The 17659-nt window shown below is 45.5% G+C and overlaps 1 pseudogene; it reads left to right on the top strand.

Moving 5' to 3' along the window:
- The first annotated feature begins 887 nt into the window (after positions 1–887).
- Positions 888–17659, top strand: part of LOC139257405 (probable G-protein coupled receptor 139) — a 55917-nt pseudogene continuing 39145 nt past the window's right edge.

Below are 17659 nucleotides of genomic sequence, written 5' to 3' on the forward strand. Positions count from 1 at the left end.
TCTCAGAGATGCATGATCGTGACCATCTTTAAAAAGGGGGAAAATTCTGACTTTGGCATTTACAGGGAAATCTCCCTGCTATCAGCCACTGGAAAGGATTTCGCGAGAGGGCTCCTCAACTGTCTTCTCCCTGTTGCCGAGGAGCTTCTCCTGGAATCACAATGCAGATTCCGTCCCCTACGGAGCACAATGGAAATGCACTTTGCGGTGCGACAGCTGCAAGAAAAATGCAGCGAGCAGCGCCAGCCCTTATACATGGCCTTGTTTGATCTTACAAAGGCCTTTGGCACTGAGGGCATATGGAACGTCCTCCTCTGTTTTGGGTACCCCCAAAAGTTTGTCAACATCGTTCGCCTGCTCCACGAGGACATGCAGGCTGTGATCTTTACCAGCATTCCCATTACAAGCTCAATCCATGTCAGGACCGGGGACAAACATGGCTTAGTCATCGCTCCAATCTTCTTCTTAATTGTCCTCGCTGCCATGCTCCACCTCAAAGTCAACAAGCTCCCCGCTGGTGAGTCTGCTCACATTCTGAGGCTGAGCTACAGGATATTGGCGATGTATTCACAGAGGCTATGAATGCATGGCCCTTACGCTTAACATCGGTAAGACAAACGTCCTCCAACAGTCTTCGCTGCACAGCACTGCCTTCCATTCATCAAGATTCATGGCGCGGCCCTCGACAACGTGGCCGTACATCGGGAGCCTTTTATCAACAGTCAGATTGACGCGGAGATTCAACATCGCCTCCATTGCACCAGAACAGCATTCGGTTGGCTGAGGAAACGAGTGTTTGAAGACGAGGCCCTTCAATCTAACACCAAGCTCCTGGTCCACAGGACTGTTGTCATACCCATCTCCTGTATGGCTCAGAGGCATGGACGATGTACAGAAGACACCTCAAGTTGCTGGGGATATATGACCAACGATGTCTTCGCAAGATCCTGCAAAACCCCTGGGAGGACAGGTGCACCAACATCAGTGTCCTCGCCCAGGCTAACATCCCCAGCATTGAAGCACTGACCAAACTCGATCAGCTCCACTGCGCAGGCCTCACAGTTCACATGCCAGACATGAGGATCCCTAAGAGGCTCTATGCGGAGCTCCTCCACGGCAAACGAGCCAAAGGTGGGCAGCGGAACCGTTACAAGGACAACCTTAAAATCACCCTGGTAAAGTGCGACATCACCACTGGCACCTGGAACTCCCTGGTCGAAGAACGCCCGAGGTTGAGAAGGTGCATCTTTCGGTAGCATGAAGAGGTCAGGTGCAGGCAGCGGAATGATCGTGCGGCAAAGCAGTCCCACGACCCCGCCCCTTCAACCGACAGATGTCTGTTCCACCTGTGACAGGCTATGTGGCTCACGCATTGGAATGTTCAGCCACCAGAGGTCTCACTTTAGGAGTGGAAGCAACTCTTCCTCGATTCCGATGGACTGCCTGTGATGATGATGACATTATCTGATACAGTACAATTTGACGATCATATTATTTTTAACAAATGTGCTGTGTTAACAAACTGATCTTTGGGTGATTTGGAATATCCCGATTGCCCCTGCTTGATATCTGTACTTAAAGAATTCAGTTATTCAATCAACATGACCGGGAATAATTTCTTATGTGCTGTGTGCAGCCGGCTGGCACTAATACGGTGATCTAATCTGAAAGACTCACTTGAATTTGCAACAGCAACAACAGACATTATCGCGACTCACAAAAGCTGCAGGAAGATTTGTTAGTTATTTGAATATATCACTGACATACTATCAACAGTTAGAGACCATCCAATGTTCACCGTTGATCTCAAGCGTACTTTCACAACACATCCTGTTACATCACTGACCTCATTCATATTTTCACTACCCATCCAGGTACATCACTGACCTCACTCATACTGTTATAACCCATCCAGGAACATCACTGACCTCACCAATATTGTCATTACCGATCCAGATCCATCACTGACCTCACTCATACTGTTATAACCCATCCAGAAACATCACTGACCTCACCAATATTGTCATTACCGATCCAGATCCATCACTGACCTCACTCATACTGTCACTACACATCCCGGTACATCACTGACATCACTAATACTCCCGCTACCCATCCAGGTATATCACTGACCTCAATCATACTGTCACTACCCATCCAGGTGCATCACTGAGCTCACTCATACTGCACTACCCATTCAGATACATGACTGTCCTCACTCATATTGTCATCACCAATCCAGATACATCACTGACCTCACTCACACTGTCACTACCAATACAGATACATCACTGACCTCTCTCAAACTGTCACTACCCATCCAGGTACATCACTGACCTCACTCATACTTTCATTACCCATCTAGATACAACGCTGACCTCACTCATACTTTCACTACCCATCCAGATACATCACTGACCTCACTCATATTGTCACTACCCAACCAGGTACAACACTGACCTCACTCATACTTTCACTACCCATCCAGTTACATCACTGACCTCACTCATATTGTCACTACCATCCAGACACATCACTGACCACACTCATACTGTCACTACCGATCCAGATACATCACTGATCGCATTCATATTGTCACTACCCATCCAGATACATCACTGACCTCACTCATACTTTGAAGACCCAGCCAGTTACATCACTGACCTCACACATATTTTCACTGCCCATCCAGGTAATTCACTAACCTCACTCATACTGTCACTACCGATCCAGATACATCACTGACCTCACTCATACTTTCATTACCCATCCAGATACAACACTGAACTCACTCATACTTTCACTACCCATCCAGATACATCACTGACCGCATTCATACTGTCACTACCCATCCATTTACATCGCTGACCTCACTCATACTGTCACTACCCATCCAGATACATCACTGACCTCACTCATACTCTCACTACCCATCCAGATACATCACTAACCTCACTCATACTGTCACTACCCATCCAGGCACATCACTGACCTCACTCATACTTTCACTATCCATCCAGCTTTATCACTGACTTCTCACATAGTGTCACTACACATCCATATACACTTGCTTAAGTCGCCTGACGTGTTTATTGCAGGAATTCAGCATCACTCTTCGTGTTCGAAAAATCAAAGTGATCTTGTGTTGCACAGTCTTCGTTTAGTACCAGCATAAAATATATGACCAGATTCACACCATTATCGGCAAAATTTCAGTTCAATCTCCTTCCCCGCAATGAGGGACTGTCTGTGTTTTGTAGTTCCTGCCTATTGAGGAGCGATCTGGATTTCCAAATTGATGCAATTTAGGCTGAAATTAGAAAGATGAACAGTGAAACTATGAACGCTCTTGATTTCAATGGTAGACACTGTTACAGAATTTTGGAATTCCTGCTATTACTTAGAACAGTCCCACACAAAGTGTGCATTTTCAATCCTGCACCGTAGCCCCAATTCCCACAATGCAACCTCACTGAATGTGATGAACATCGCTCAGTGCTTTACAATCAGGATTTTAATAATCAAATTATAGGAATTGATTTATAGCCGTGAAAAACATTCAGATCTGAAATTTGTTCTAAATATATTCCAAAATAATAAACATTAATTAGTACATTTTATGAACCTGCTGTTTTCAACTGAATAGAATTAAGATCAATAATTAGTTCCCATGGAAAGTACTATTAATTGCAGTCATTGCACAGGGGCATATTAACCCGTTCTGGTCCGTCACTTTTCATATAAAACAAAATGTATATAATATACATGCATATAATTAGACAGGTTTTGAAATTTCGCAAGGTGGATGCTCCAAACATAGAAACATTAGAACATAGAAAACAGGTTCAGGATTAGGCCCTTTGGATCTTGGAGCCTGCACCACCATTCAAAACGTTATGACTGACCATTCACCTCAGTACCCCTTTCCTGCTTTCTCTCCATACCCCTTGATCCCTTCAGCCGTAAGGGCCACATCTAACTCCCTCTTGAACATATCCAATGAACTGGCATCAACAACTGTCTGCGGTAGGGAATTCCACAGGTTAACAATTCTCTGAGTGAAGAGGTTTCTCCTCATCTAAGTCCTAAAGGCATTACACCTCATCCTTAGTCTATGTCCCCTGGTGCTGGACTTCCCCAACATCGGGAACATTCTTCCTGCATCGAACCTACCCAGTCCCGTCATAATTTTATATGATTCGATGAGATCACCTCTCATCCCTCTAAACACCAGTGAATACAGGCCCAGTCGATCCAATATCTCCTCATTTTCAGTCCTGCCAATCCGGGAATCGGTCGGGTGAACCTTCGCTGCACTTCCTCAGCAGCAAGAACGACCTTCCTCAGATTAGGAGACCAAAACTGAACACAATATTCCAAGCGAGGCCGCACCAAGTCCCTGTACAACTGCAGTAAGAACTCTCTGCTCGTATCCTCAAATCCCCAAGCTATGAAGGCCAACATACCAGGTGCCTACTTCACCACCTGCTGTAGGTCCTTTGCAGTCGGATTCAGGTGAATTTATAATGGGGAACAAAGAAATGGCAGAACAATTGAACAAATACTTCGGTTCTGTCTTCACAAGGGAAGACGCAAATAACCTTCAGAATGTACTCGGGGACAGTGGGTCCAGTGAGAAGGAGGAACTGAAGGATATCCTTATTAGGCGGGAAATTGTGTTAGGGAAATTGATGGGATTGACGGCTGATAAATCCCTGGGACCTGAAGGTTTGCATCCCTGCATTCTTAAGGAAATGGCCCTGGAAATAGTGGATGCATTGGTGATCATTTTCCAACAGTCTATCGATTCTGAATCAGTTTCTATGGACTAGAGAGTAGCTAATGTAACACCACTTTTAAAAAATGGAGGGAGAGAGAAAATGGGTAATTTTACGCTGGTTAGCCTCACATCAGTAGTGGGGAAAATGTTGGAATCAATCATTAAGAATGAAAAAGCAGCGCATTTGGAAAGCAGTGACAGGATCGTTCCAATTCAGCATGGATTTATGAAAGGGAAATGATGCGTGACGAATCAACTGGACTTTTTTGAGGATGTAACCAGCAGAGTGGATAAGGGAGAAAGAATGGGTGTGGTGTTTTTGTACTTTCAAAAGGCTTTTGACAAGGTCCCGCACTAGAGATTGGTGTGCAAAATCAAAGCGCATGGTATTGAGGGTAATGTACTGACGTGGACAGAGAACTGGTTGGCAGACAGGATGCAGAGAGTCGGGATAAACGGGTCCATTTGAGAATGGCAGACAGTTACAAGTGGAGTGCCACACGGCTCAGTGCTGGGATCCCAGCTCTTTACAACATGCGTTAAGGATTTAGATGAAGAAATTGAGTGTAATATCTCCAAGATTGCAGATGACACTAAACTGGGTGGCGCTGTGAGCTGTGAGGAGGACGTTAAGAGGCTGCATTGTGACTTGTTCAGATTAGATGAATGGGCAAATGCATGGCAGATACAGTATAATGTGGATAAATGTGAGGTTATCCATTTTGGGGGCAAAAACACAAAGGCAGAATATTATCAGAATGGCGGCAGATTAAGAAAAGGGGAGGTGCAACGAGACCGCTTTTTCATGGTTCATCAGTCATTGAAATTTGGCATGCAGGTACAGCAGGCGGTGAAGAAGGCAAATGGTATGTTGGCCTTCATAGCTAGGAGATTTCCGTATGGGAGCAGGGAGATCTTACTGCAGTTGTACAGGGCCTTAGTAAGGCCTCACCTGGAATAATGTGTTCAGTTTTGGTCTCCTAATCTGAGGAAGGACATCCTTGCTATTGACGGAGTGCAGCGAATCTTCACCAGACTGATTCTAGGGATGGCTGGACTATCATATGAGGAGAGACTGGATCAAATAGGGCTTTATTCACTGGAGTATAGAAGAATGAGATGGGATCTCATAGAGGCGTATAAGATTCTGACACGAGTGGAAAGGTTAGATGCGGGATGAATGTTCCAATTTTGGGGAAGTCCAGAACCAGGGGACATAGTCTTAGAATAAGGTGTCGGCCATTTAGGACAGAGATGAGGAGAAACTTCTTCACTCAGAGAGCTGTTAACCTGTGGAATTCCGTGCCGCAAAGAGTTGTTGATGCCAGTTCATTGGATATGTTCAAGAGCGAGTTAGATATGGCCCTCATTAAGGAAGAAAAGGCGGGACATCTAGATAGGAACAGTGCAATCAAGCAGACACAACATGGATTCATCAAGGGGAAATCATGTTTAAATAATTTACTGGAGTTCTTTGAGAATATAACGAGCATGGTGGATTGACGTGTACCGATGGATGTGGTGTATTTAGATTTCCAAAATATATTTGTTAAGGTGCCACACAAAAGGTTACTGCAGAAGATAGAGGTACGCGGAGTCAGAGGAAATGTATGAGCATGGATAGATAATTGCCAAGTTAACAGAAAGCAGAGAGTCGGGATAAATGGGTCCTTTTAGGGTTGGAAATCGCTGGTTAGTGGTGTGCCACAGGGATCAGTGCTGGGACGACAACTGTTTACAATATACATAGATGACCTGGAAGAGGGGACAGCGTGTAGTGTAACAAAATTTGCAGATGATACAAGAATTAGTAGGAAAGCGGGTTGTGTAGAGGACACAGCGAGGCTGCAAAGAGATTTAGATAGGTTAAGCGAATGGGCAAAGGTTTGGCAGATGGAATACAATGTCGGAAAATGTGAGGTCATCCACCGAGGACAAAAAAACAGGAAAAGGGCATATTATTTGAATGGGGAGAAATTACAACATGCTGCGGTGCAGAGGGACATGGGGGTCCTTGTGCATGAAACTCTTTTGAGTGAAACTCTTTTGAGTCCTTGTGCATGAATCCCAAAAAGTTAGTTTGCAGGTGCAGCAGGTAATCAGGAAGGCGAATGGAATGTTGGCCTTCATTGCGAGAGGGGTGGAATGCAAAAGCAGGGAGGTCCTGTTCCAACTGGACAGGATATTGGTGAGGCCGCACTTGGAGTACTGCATGCAGTTTTGGTCAACTTACTTAAGGAAGGATATACTGGCTTTGGAGGGGTTAGAGAGACGATTCACGAGGCTGATTCCGGAGACGAGGGGGTTAACTTATGATGATAGATTGTGTAGACTGGGTCTTTACTCGTTGGAGTTCAGAAGGATAACGGGGGATCTTATAAAAACATTTCAAATAATGAAAGGGATAGATAGACAAGATAGAGGCAGAGAGGTTGCTTCCACTGGTCGGGGAGACTAGAACTAGGGGGCACAGCCTCTAAATACAGGGGAGCCAATTTAAACCGAGTTGAGAAGTAATTTCTTCTCCCAGAGCGTTGTGAATCTGTGGAATTCTCTGCCCAGGGAAACAGTTGAGGCAAGCTCATTGAATGTATTAAAATCACAGGTAGATAGATTTTTAACCAATCAGGGAATTAAGGGTTATGGGGAGTGGAGGGTAAGTAGGCTGCTCCATGCACCCCGGAATCGCGCTGCTCGAACTGCTGCTCCTCCTCCGACGTTGCCTTTTGTAGCTCACTAACCATCCAAATACATCACTGACATCACTCTTACTGTCACTACCAAGTCAGTTACATTACTAACCTCACTCATACTGTCACTACCGATCCAGATACATCACTGACCTCACTCATACTGTCACTACCCATCCAGGTACATCACTGACTTCACTCATACTATCATTACCCATCCAGATACATCACTGTCCTCATTCATACTGTCACTACCCATCCAGATACATCACTGTCCTCATTCATACTGACACTATCCATGCAGATACTTCACTGTCCTCACTCATACTGTCACTACGCATCCAGATACATCACTGACCTCACATACTGTCATTACACATCCAGATACATCACTGACCTCACTCAGATTCTCACTGCTGTCGAAATGTCGACTCACAATATACGACTTTGACACCTTCAGCTCCGGCAGATGTTCTTTAATTGTTACCTTGCAGCCAGGAAAGTGTCTCACTCCGTCAACGGCTAAATGTTGACTCCCAAAATGATACAGCTTCACAAAGTATTTATACAGTAAAAAAACAAGTTATGGTCTCATCCTGTGTATTGGGTCTGCCTTTGCAGTCAGTGAATAAAGTTAATGAGTTAATTACCACATCCTTGTCTTGACATCATTTCCAAATGTCTCCTTTGTCAGGGTTATTTGTGGGCCAGTCAGCCATTAATCGATCAGTGTGTGAGAATGTGCTATTTACCGACGTTGCATTGTGTTTGGATTGTCCAGTTTCCTGGTCAGTTATTTTGGGCCCATGATTTCCACAGTGCTTGATTGGGTGATTAACTTTTTGGATAACATGGATGAGTTTTGTACAAGAGATAATGGCTGGTAGTTTTAGTATCTTTTTGGGGGTGTATTGGTAATAAAGGGGAGCACCATGGGTGGTACTTATCTCGGCAAGACAGCTTAATGTTTTCTGGTAGCTATTAATCAGCCCTCAGCAGTTCAAGTCCGGGTTAGCATTTCTTATGCATACTTCTGTTGCAGACATTTCTGGAAGGACCAGGACTCCATTTTGTTTTATGACAGAAAAAGGTACAAAAACAGTGTAATTCAGCTGATAAAAATACATTTCCATATTCCCCCCTTTTGTCCTTCACAAGGACAACTTAATCCATTGTGACCTTGCACAGTCTCACTATTTCCATTTCCACACAAGGGCCCTCAGTAGTTGTTGCTACCATAACCCTAGCAGTGGTCTCAGTTATAAAACACTGTTTTTCCCCAACCTGGCACAGCAACACTTAACCAAGACAAACAAAAGATATAGGGCAAAGTCTATCAGCAAGAATATGATCAAACCCTGTACCAGAGATCTCCCGAGGGATCACAACCATCCCGATGCCCAATCCCAAAAGATGGTACCGTCCTGGCCAATAGTCTGTTTGTACTCTATTACATTTTTCCTAATGTATTCAGCTAGATTGCCGATTTTTTCTGACTTATCCGGGATATACTTACAGTATTCTCCACCTATTAACGCGCAGGTCCCTCCTTCTTTGGTTAGGAGATAATCTAAAGCCAGACAATTTTGGAGAGCCACTGTTCGAATGGCCATCATTTCATCATTCACCCCTTCGAAGTCTTGGGAAGTTGCGTTGGCTACTGATTCGACTAATTTAGCCAGTGCCCGTAACTGCCATTCATTTGAAGCTATCGCATAGCGTGGTATCATTACCTTGAATATTCCATGTATCCATATCAAATTCCTTTTAAGTCTATGGCTTCAATAGGCATCCTTTAAAATCTTTGTTGACCGAATAAAGGGTACAACAGATCCTAAGGAACAGGACCCTTCCTGTTGGCTGGCCACAAATAAAGTGCGTGGAACTATAAGACTCAGCTTTTGGTCCCTTCATGCCATCCATACTCGAGTGTTCTCCCCATCTCACCCTTCACTTGAGGCCTTATAATGGACCATTGTCCAGTTACCGGTTGCTATCTTTCTCCCGTCAGGGAGATTTGTTATGGCTGGCCACTTTGTCATTTTGGAACACTTGCTGTGTCCCATTTCTGGTTCCTTATTCTCATTACTCACGAGGCATATTATCCCTCCAGGATTTCCTATTCCTGGAGTAATACTTAGGAAGGGTGGCTGATGGTTATTATTATAATTTGGTGGGTATCAATCGTGGAACGCTGTAAGTTTATACCCTGCTGACATCCATTCTGTTAGATCCTTTGTTTCTGACACCTGGATTAGGTTTGTCCTATTTTGCACTATCAACCATTCTACCATTTCTGAATCGTTAAAGAGGACGGTTCTCAGGGGAATACCCCCTTCGGAGTGAACAGGTACATGGGAACATATCCAACAACTGGGCAAGTTTCTTTCTTGAGCATACTTATGACTCAGAGTCATAAATACGTTTACTTGCAGTTCCATTTGTTTGCGTGTCTGTACCCCGGGTACTATCATTAATGCAAAGCAAAACCCTGTCAAGCAAAGCACCATCAGTCCCCATAGCCCGTAGAGTTCCTTATCCAGTCTTCCTTTTCCTGTCAACCTGGTTCCTTCTTCCCTCCCTTCTGGTCGGGTGCCCTTTTGCAATGGGACGCATGGATCCAGGTTGGTCTTTCCTTTCCCTTGATTGCAGTATTAGTCGCCAGCAGGACCTGGTATGGTTCTTCAAATCTTGGTTGTAGACTGCTTTTTCTTTCAAAGATTTTGATGTAAACGAATTCCCCGGGCTCCAGATTATGACACTTCCCTTCCGCTGGCTTGACTTGAGCATCTTTTACCTGCCAATGAAAGCTGGAAATACATTTGGTTAGTACAATACAATAATTCAACATTTTTTCTTCCATTTTGTCTATCTCCATCTGTTTTGCAGTAAATGGTGCTGTAAAAGGTAGTCGTTGGGGACGTCCCATAACTATCTCATGCGGTGACAGGCCTGTTGTTCTGTTGGTTGCAGATCGCATTACCATCAAGGTTAAGGGCAGCAGTTCTGTCCATTTTAGTCCAGTGTCATTGCATAATTTTGCCAGCTTATTTTTAAGTATTCCATTATGCCTTTCAATGAGTCCCGCTGATTGTGGATGATAACTGCAATAAAAACATCGGTTAATCTGTAAAACTTTATACATTTCTTTTATAACAGTTCCCGTGAAATGTTACCCATTATCACTAGAAAGCTTAGCAGGGATTCCAAAGCGCGGTACGATTTCTTTCACAAAAATTTAGCAACTGTTGTAGCATCGGCCTTTTTACATGGAAAGGCTTCAATCCATCTAGAGAACACATCTACAATAACTAATACATACTTGAATCCCATACACATAGGTAATTCAATAAAATGTATTTGTAAATTTACAAAAGGCCCTATTGGATTTGGGTGGGAGGCAGATTCTACTTTTCCATCTTACCTGGATTCATTGTCTGACAGGTAAAACAATTTTCACAGATTTCTTTTGCAACTGCCGAAATACCTGGTGCATACCATGTTGCCAAAATGTAATCTGCCATCCCCCCTTTACCAGCATGTGTCAATGTATGAACACTTCGGGCAATCCATGGATGTAAGGATTTTGGCGCCACCACGCGGCCGTCATGGTGAACAGGTATTCCTTCTGGATTTTTGTAACATTGATCCTTCATCCAGGTCAACACCTCCTCCGTACTGGCTTGTATCTGGAAAGGCCAGCACATCATTAATAGTGGGTGCTGGATCTGAGCAATTATTTGTCATCAGTATAAAGAATGACACCTGCATCGCCCCTTTTGACAGAGCTGCTGACTTACTGCATTATCAGCTCAAGCGTTTCCACGTGCTGCCTCATTCAACTGGTCTGTATGTGCTTGGCATTTGTTGATGGCAAGTTTTAAGGGATATTGAATGGCTCGCAGAAGATTTTCTACTTGTTCTGCAATCTTGATAGTGGTTGCTGAAGAAGTCAGGTACCTGCGAATTTTCCAAATTTGTCCATAGTCATGTGTTACTCCAAAAGCATACCTGTAGTCGGTGAAGATATTAACTGTTTATACTTTAGCCAGAATACAGGCTCGAGTTAACGCAAACAATTCAGTTTGTTGGGCTGAAAAGGAGTCTGGAAGAGAAGCTGTTTCGACAACATTAAAGTGGGTTACAATTGCATAAGCCGCTTCAGGTTGGCCCCTATCATTTCGTAAGGCTAATCCATCAACATAATTGTTGTAGGAGGGAGGCACCTTGAGAACATACCAGAATACTAGGCATTAGGCACCTGCTAGATATATCTAAACGCATATAAGTTTAAAGTGGACACACACATAAAATGGCTGCCCAGGCATGATGGGAAATCAGGTAGTCAAGCTGTGAACTGTTGAACGTTCAATAACCAAGCAATAATGCTGTGAGGCCCACTGTAGGAATGCCTGGGATGCGGGAAGACAGATAAGAAGGAAACCATCTCCTGTGAACAAGGTCATAAACCAATTAATTCCCCAGGAAGAAAGATAAGAGGGAAACCATCTCCTGTAAACAAGGTTATAAACCAATTATTTCTCCCAGATGAAAGAACTCGGGAGAGAACCTATAAAGTCATCGATCAGCCCAAGCTGACAATAACCGAACATATGCTTCCCGGGATAATAGGGGAATTCTATTGGGTTAAAATAACCTATATGTCATCTATAATCGTTGTGATTGGCTTGTGTCCAGCCGTGATGGGCTGTGTAGCTGTAGTAAACTGTTTTATAACTGTTGTGAAACATATAAAGGTGCATGTAACCCTTTGTTCTGTGGAGAGAAACCTGGATACGGTCCTGAGTTTTTCCTCCCCGCTGAGCGTAATAAAAGCTGCATCAGCATTGGAACCGACTCTGAGTGTTGAGTGATTCTTCTCAGAAAACACTAACGCTAACAATAATATACTAGATCAGGGTTACACATTGGTACATCCGTTTAATTAATACTTAATTTAGTCACTAATTCGATTACCATTTCACATGAATGGGGTTCGCCGTCTTCTTCCGTGGGGAGTAGAGTGGCTGGATTTAAGGTTGTACATCTTTTAATTAATTCGATTTGAGAACAGTTCAACTTCATATTTAGTGGCTCTTGCAGAAGTTCGGTGTTGGGTGGCACATTTACTAAGTACAATCTCGACAGAGTTTTGGATATATAAAACGATTTGATGAATTAGAGTTATTGTCTGAGCCTGTTGTACAGTGTAATAAGCTGCTGCCAATGAAGCAAGACATCCTATGTAAAGTCCTTAATCAACAACACAAAACCCACACGAGGCACATTCTACGGAAAAGGTCACTCTATGAACTGAACCTTTATTCACAGGACCAAGTAGTGATGACCCTGCGTGTGACCTCCCTTTATATACCTGGATGACGAGGTAAGGAGTGTCTCCCACAAGTTCACAACCTGTGGTCAAGTGTGCACTTCTTAAGTACATACAGTATTGCAGTGGTGTTACATTGAGGTTATATACATGTCATAGCCTCACCCCCAAAGTCTTATTGGGATCATAGGTTAAGTCTTTCAGGTGTTCTATGCTCCCCCGTGGAGCGCTGCAGTTGGGGCTCTGGTTGTTGAACCTTGGCGTGAGTGTCTGTCACCTGTGGTGATTCCAGCCTGTCCGGGCTGACCGCAGGAACTGCTGAATGATCTTGTTGCTCGTTTACTGCTGGTGGTGTTGTGATCACCATCTCATGATCTTCCTCAGGTTACTCAATGTCCATGCTGAACTTTTTTTTACTTGCTCCAGATGCTAAGGGCATATTTACCCATTGTTATGTTTAACCACGATGATACTATTCCCCGCTTTATCCATCACCGTACTCTCAAGCCATTCGGGCCCCAAAGCGTAATTGACGACAAATACGGGGTAATTTATTTCTATACATCTCCCCCTTGAATTCGGTCTTGGTACTCGTTTTGGGACTAGCGCTTGCACTCAACTATGTTGGTCAGGTCTTGATGAATGAGGGACAACCGAGTTTTGAGTGTTCGTTACATAAGTAGCTCCGCGGGCGGGACCCCCGTCAGTGAGTGTGGGCGGGACCTATAGGCCAGCAGGAGGCGCGATAGGCGGCATTGAAGGGAGGGTCATTGAATCCTGAGCATTCATTGTTTACTGATTTGGACCGCACGTTCCGCCTGGCCATTGGAAGCTGGCTTGAATGGTGCTGTCCTGATATGGTTGATGCCATTGCCCGGCATAAACTCCCGGAATCCGTAGCTTGTGAAACATGGGCCTTTATCGCTAACAAGGATGTCCGGCAAGCCGTGGTTTGCAAAGACTGCACGTAGACTCTCCACAGTGATGGATGTCGTGCACGAATTCAAAATGATGTAATTGATCCCTTTTGAGTAGGCATCTACCACAATGAGAAACATTTTTCCTATGAACTGGCCCACGTAGTCTACATGAATACGTGACCAAGGCCTGGTGGTCCAGGGTCACGGGCTCAGTGGGGCCTCCCTGATGGCATTGCCCAGCTGAGCATACGTCGTGCAATTGCGAACTCACTGTTCCAGGTCTGAATCAATTCCCGGCCACCAAACATGTGACCGGGCAATGGCCTTAATCAGCACGATGACTGGGTGTTCACTGTGGAATTCCCTGATGAATAGCTCCCTGCCCCTCTGGGGCATTACTACCCGGCTGCTCCATAGTAGTCAGTTGGCTTGGATGGAGAGCTCATCGATCCGTCTCTGAAACGATCTGACCTCCTCAGGGCATGCTCCGTGTGCGGGCGCCCAATCCCCAGTCAGGACACATTTCTTAATCAGCGATCGGAGGGGATCTCTGTTTGTCCAGATTTTGATCTGGCGGGCTGTGATAGGGGAACCTGCGCTCAAAGGCCTCAACGGCCATGACCATCTCAGCGCTTTGCTCTGCTGCCCCCTCGGTGGTGGCCATTGGAACCCTTCTGAGCTCATCAGCGTAATTTTCAGTGCTGGGCCGGTGCCGAATGGAGTAGTGACAAGCAGCCAGCATGAAAGCCCATCGCTGTATGCGGGCTGACGCATTGGCATTGACAGCCTTGCTACCTGACAACACGGATGTTATTGGCTTGTGGTCCGTTTCTAATTCGACCTCCTGCCAAAAATGTACTGATGCATTCTTTTACACCATAGACACAAGCGAGTGCCTCATTCTCAACAATTCCATATCCCCGTTCTGTTTGAGAGAGCGAGCTGGAGGCATTAGCCACAGGTTGTCGTTGGCCCTCAGCATTAAACTGCTGCAATAAGCACCCAACCACGTAGGACGCTGCAGCGCATGTCAGAACAAATTTCTTACAGCGATCGTGCAGGGTCAACAACTTATTTGAAGTACGTTCCCCGCCCGATTGAAAGCCCGTTCCTGACAATCTCCCCAAAACCAATCGCAATCCTTACACAGGAGCACGTATAGCGGTTCCAAAATCGTGCTTAAGTGCAGCAGAAATTTCCCAAAATAGTTCAAGAATCCCAGAAAAAAACGCAATTCCGGTTCTGTTTTGGATTCGGTGGGGCGAATCCCATCTGCAGCAACCCTCCTGCCAGGAAACTCAACCTCAGGAGCCAAAAACACGCATTTAGACTTCTTGAGTCGCAGGCCATCCGGTCCAGTCGGTGGAACACATCCTCCAGGTTGTGGAGATGTTCCTCGGTGTCACGACCTGTGATGAGGATGTTGTCCTGAAATATGATTGTTCCAGGAATGGATTTGAGCAGGCTTTCCATGTATCTTTGAAAAATCGCAGCCGATGATCGAATGCCAAACGGGCACCTGTTATAAACGAACAATGCTTTGTGCGTGGTGATGGTGGTCTGTAGCTTAGATTCGACGGCCAGTCCTTGGGTCATGTGGACTGAAGTGAGGTCCAACTTGGCAAACAGCTTGCCGTTTGCCAGCGTGGCGAAAAGATCCTCCGCTCTCTAGAGACGGTATTGGTCTTGTAGGGACACCCGATTGATAGTGGCCTTGTAGTTGCTACAGATCCTGACAGAGCCATATGCCTTATGGACGGGAACGATGGGGCACGCCTAATCACTGAATTCAATGGGTGAGATGATGCCCTCTCTCAACAACCAGTCCAATTCGCTCTCAATTTTCTCCCGCATCACATATGGCACCATTCTGCTTTGTGGTGCACTGGTCTGGCATCCGGGGTGATCCGTCTCACTACTTTGATAGATTTCAACGTCGAGACGCCAGGTTGAATAGTGACTCAAATTGTTGTAGGACTTGTGATCACGAACTTCGCTCCACAGAGGACATTGTGTGCACATTCCCTCATTTTCAGTTCATTTCAGTTAAACAGCTCTTCCTCAACAGTGCGGGACAATTGCCCTGGACAATCCAGAGCAGCAGCGGCTCACTGATCCATTGTGTGTGACCTCCAACATTGCACTGCCTAGCACCGGAATTATTTCTTTAGTATACGTCCATAGTTGTGTCTCAATGCGTTCTAGTTTGGGTCTCTTGGATTTGAGTGTCCATAGCATTCCGAATTGTTGAATGCTCATGAGTGACTGGCTCGCCCCCGTGTCCAGCTCCATGCGTACAAGGATGCCGTTTAATAAAACCCTTATCATCATTGGTGGTGTTTTAGTATATGAGCTGTGAATGTTTGTCACATGAACGCGCTGAACTTCAGCGTCCATTGATTTGCACCAAGGGTCATCCTGCTTCACAGACCCCTCTTCTGGGCCATCCGCCTCGTAAATTAGCCTGGCTGCAGGCTTCCTGCACATTCGAGCTAAATGGGCAATGAGGGTGCAAATTCTGGAGACGACTTTGTTGAAACCTGAAAATCCTAGCAGTATGTTTGCCTCCATACCTCCAGCATGAGCCGAGATTCCCATTGTTGTGAACAAAGGAGCTATGATACGGCATTCCTCGCTGATTGTCCCTTTGACTGCTCTTGAGTACCCTGTTGGTGGGTGTCAATGGTCCATCCCGGACTGCATTGTCCACTGTGATGACGTAAATATCCGATCAGCCTGCCATTGTCTCTGTTGAAAATCTTCTCTGGGGTCGATTGCTGCCAAGGGCGTGTCGAACTGCCCCTGACTGCCTGCGGGGCTCTGAGTCACGTTTATGATATTCACTGCCTGATCCCCCGCCGCGTTGGAGGCAGAATTGCACCCCTATAGTATTTTGCTTTCCTCCCCCTCTGCCATGAAAGTCTGAGCCATCAACGCCGTTGCTTCTAACTTCAAGTCCTTGGTCTCAATTAGCTTTCACAAAATCCCTGCATGACCGAGTCCATCAATAAAAACAACTCTTTACATCTCCCCACTGCAGGCATCTGTGAACTTACAGAGGCTGGCCAAACGACGGAGGTACGCAACGAAGTCCGGTATTCTCTGTCCTTCGTGACATCGGTGGGTATAGAATCTGTGTCGGGCCATGTGTATTCTGCTTGCCGGTTTGAGGTGGTCACCGATTCGTTTGTTGAGCTATTCAAAGGTTTTGCCCACCTGCTTTTCGGGTGCTACTAGGTCTTTCATGAGCGTGTAAGTCTTAGGTCCACAGCTGGGCAGCAGATGAGCACTTCGCTTACCAGCCGCTGCATCTCCCAGCAACTCTTTCATGACAAAGCTTTGCTGGAGCATCTCAGTGCAATCGTCCCAGTCCTCACCAACAAAGTACCGTTCCTCTGTGCTACCGCTGGCTGGCCATTCTCCTGGGGCGTTGATTCCAGTTTCTCGTCGCCAATGTAATGTCCTTACTCAATGGCACAAAACCCACAGGAGGCACGTTCTATGGACAAGATCATTCTATGACCTGAACCGTTATTCACTGGACCAAGAAGTGATGACCCTGCGTGGGACCATTCTTTATATACCTGAATGACCAGGTAGGGAGTGTCTCCTAAATGTTCACCGCTGTGGTCAAGCTCTGGATTATTTGAGTACACACAGTAATGCAGTGCTATTACATGGAGATTATATACATGGCAGCGACAGTGCGTTCATCGCCCAGTGAGTGGGAACAATGTGTGGGGACAGTGTTGTCATTGCCCAGTGAGTGTGAACAATGTGTGTGGACAGTGCGGACTCCCATTGACCAGTGAGTGCGGAACTATATTTGGGAATAGTGCCGGCACCCACAGCCCAGTGAGTGGGAAAAATGTGTGGGGACAGTGCCGTCATTGCCCAGTGATTGTGAACAATGTGTGGGTACAGTGCCGTCATTGCC

The sequence above is a fragment of the Pristiophorus japonicus genome, unplaced genomic scaffold (genome assembly GCF_044704955.1).
Source record: "Pristiophorus japonicus isolate sPriJap1 unplaced genomic scaffold, sPriJap1.hap1 HAP1_SCAFFOLD_83, whole genome shotgun sequence".
Lineage (NCBI taxonomy): Eukaryota > Metazoa > Chordata > Chondrichthyes > Pristiophoridae > Pristiophorus > Pristiophorus japonicus.